This window comes from Brassica oleracea, chromosome C7 (assembly GCF_000695525.1).
Source record: "Brassica oleracea var. oleracea cultivar TO1000 chromosome C7, BOL, whole genome shotgun sequence".
Lineage (NCBI taxonomy): Eukaryota > Viridiplantae > Streptophyta > Magnoliopsida > Brassicales > Brassicaceae > Brassica > Brassica oleracea.
Window position 1 is genome coordinate 19,905,550 of NC_027754.1, and position 3,284 is coordinate 19,908,833.

The 3,284-nt window shown below is 30.0% G+C and overlaps 1 pseudogene; it reads left to right on the forward strand.

The window, feature by feature from the left end:
• The first annotated feature begins 893 nt into the window (after nucleotides 1-893).
• LOC106304502 overlaps nucleotides 894-3,284 on the forward strand; it is a 6,708-nt pseudogene continuing 4,317 nt past the window's right edge.

The window sequence follows — 3,284 nt, forward strand, 5'->3', positions numbered from 1 at the left end:
TTTAAGATCAAATTCGATTCTAAACAGTTCTATTTACTCAAACAATCATCAAAGATAATTCAAGGTTTTAATCTAGCAACCTAAACCTCAGATACATCAAAATAAATCAATCAAAACAGTCGGATCAATTTAGGTTTTGATATTTCAGATTTTCAAAACATCATAAAGGAAACAGATCATATAATTTAGATTTAGGGTTTCAATGCCCTTACTGATCAATCAATGTTCTTCGAGTCGGGTCGCGGACGGGCTGCTTGCTTGGTCGGATCACGAACAGGGAAGAAGGAGAACGTCTGGTTTACTTGATCATGTCTAGAAAGAGCTAATGTAGCAGAGCGTGACGGCACGTCAGTGATCGGATCGACAAGTGGTTTGCAGCGTCTGATTTGTCTCGGCGAGAGCTTCAATTTGATATATTGCTCGTCGTCTGGGTCCTCACAGTTTGGGAGAACAATCTCTTTGAAGTTCCGCCGGAATTAGGGTTTTGTGATATTCGGCTGAGTTTAAGGAATTTCGTGGGAGCTTAGGGTTAGAGGCTATCATGCCGATAACGTGTTATAAAAGAGATGCTTTGTAAGCTTATTATTACTCATAATCAGAGGTCTATATTTATACAAGTATTAGACCATCTTATTTAGACCGTCATAAGAGAAAAGGATATCATATTCCTAATAGGAATAGGAAATAGAACTTATCGTAAATACACATGGAAAATGATAAACATCAAGTATAGATAAATGTAAACTCTCATTCGCCTAAGTCATTAGCAAATGGGCTGGAACCGGATGGTTTAGGTCTGATATGGGTCGATCACCACTTGGTTTATAACAAAATATTTATAATAGTAATAATAGAGACTCCGTCTTTTTATCAACGAGATACAATACAAATAAGAACAGCTAAGCAAGGCTCAGTTTAACCGACATAACACAACGATCTTTCTAAATGGGTTCTTTCGACTTGTCCCACGCTTCATCATTCAAGGTTCTTTCTCAATTGGGTTCCTTCGACCCCTCGTTCTAGCATTCTGGTTTGTTCATTAAAAGAAAATTAATATTATAAAGGTATGGTAATTCATAATTACCATGAAACAGGGAGGAAGTGAAACATTTCTTCGGAATGTGTTTGAGAATATACTGAAGACGTATCTGAGGAAGAACCCAACAGCGAAGACCATATGGGAGCTTGTTCAGTCAGTGGACAACGAGAAGATCTGCTACGATCACTTCACTTTCCAGACGTTTAAGGTATGTACGCTGTACCTCTAGTGAACATATGTGGATATTCGATGTTTTCACCAAATGTACTATATAATCAAGCAATGAACGTGTTATTTTGTTGAATATACAGTTTAGTATATAAGTATTATTATAGAAGACTAATAGCATCTTAAAAACAACTTTATTTTAAGGTTTGACAAAGCCTCAAATTTAAGGTTTGAAAGTTTTTCTCTCCAAAAACAAAATTTTATATTGAACCTTAAAAGTTTTATAATTTACACTATAGTCTTTGCTATTGATTTAAATTATCATATAACTTTTATAAATAAAAATAAAATCTACAACTGAATATCATTTATAATAATCCTTTTATGAATTTAGTAAATCTGAACATAAAAGGATAATATAATTAATTCATAACAAAATTCCGATTAAGCCAAACTATATGGAAAACGTTGTGGAGAATTTTGTAATTTTGAATCAAATTTACATAGATTTTAGTAATATTTTAACTTTATATATGATAGTTGAATTATTAAATATATGTAAATTTTTATGAAATATTAAATTATAAGAATTAAAATGATAAAAAAGTTGGTAAGATTATTTGAAAAAAATAAGTGTGTGGACTTGAAAAGTAAGAAACCTCAAATATAAGTCTTGGAAAGTAAAACTTTATATTTAAAATTTCACTGTTCATAACTTTAAAACTTAAGGTTTTAAGGTTGCTTTTGAAATGTACAAAACTTTAAGGCTAGTTTTGGAGATGCTCTAAGACAACGTTATTAAGTTCTAAGATATAAATATAATTTCCATAGATAAATTAGATGTCCTATAGATAAACAACATATTACCGGGATGTATAATATATTTAAGGTTCAACCCTCTTAAATAGTTGTTCAATCAAAACGGATATTTACATATCAAAATAGAAAGTATATGATGAGATTACCCTTCAATCAACTTGCCAAAGTAAAGTTATTATTAATTGCCCAGAAAACAAAGATGAGAATAATTAACAGGTCAACTCGTCTCAAATCTTATTTTTTCACTCGTTCTTGAACTTTTATTTTGTACTTTTAACATTTTTACCAAAAACAAAACTTGTATTTAGAGAATGATTGGTTGTGGCTGTATGTAGATGTTCTAGACAAGCAAAATTTAGTTTAGAGTTATATATGTCAACCAATTCAGCTTTCTTTTCTTTGAAAAACTCACAGCAAAAAAATCTTTACAAAATCAAAATATGACCGTAGAAAACTTTATTTCCAAAGCAAAAAAATAACGCTTTACAAAGCTACAACAAAATAACCTACAGCAAATAAATCTACAGATTAAATTTTACAGCAGAAAACATTAATCTACGACTCATTCCGATCACCCCATTAGTCTCAAAATAATTGCCACCCACATAATTATTTATAGCGAAATGAGTGAAATGTTTATCTTTTAATAAATTCGGACACATCATTTATACCGAAATGGATGAAGTGGCAAACAAATGAAAATCAGTACACCTGATTTGGTAAAAAACAGTTTTATGAATCTAAATAATAGAGAAGTGCCCATTAAAAAATACCCCTAAGTTTTCTAACTTATTTAAACTTTCATGTCACTGAGAATTAAATTAAACTACTTATTTTAATACTTGTATTTTCCAATTAAATTAGTGAGTTTTTCTTAATCAAATTTAAACTTAATGTCGTTAAATAAACCTACCTATTTTAATGCTTGTCTTTTCCAGTTAAATTAATGAGTTTTCCTTAATCAAATTTAAACTTAATGTCATTAAATGAACCTAAAAATACATCATATTTAACATAACTTATTACGTACGAGTACGAACCAATAATGAACTTGAATTTTATTTTTACGAAAACGTGAATCACTTGACTTATGTAATATTTAAAATATATTAACTACAATATAACAAATGCATATAACCTACCTATACTTTAGTTTGAAATGATCATGTTCAAGTTTTATATAGTCAACTTACATCATGCATCGATCGATGTACAATATTCAAACCACCTATAGTTTTCGTTTTCTTTATAGGATGTA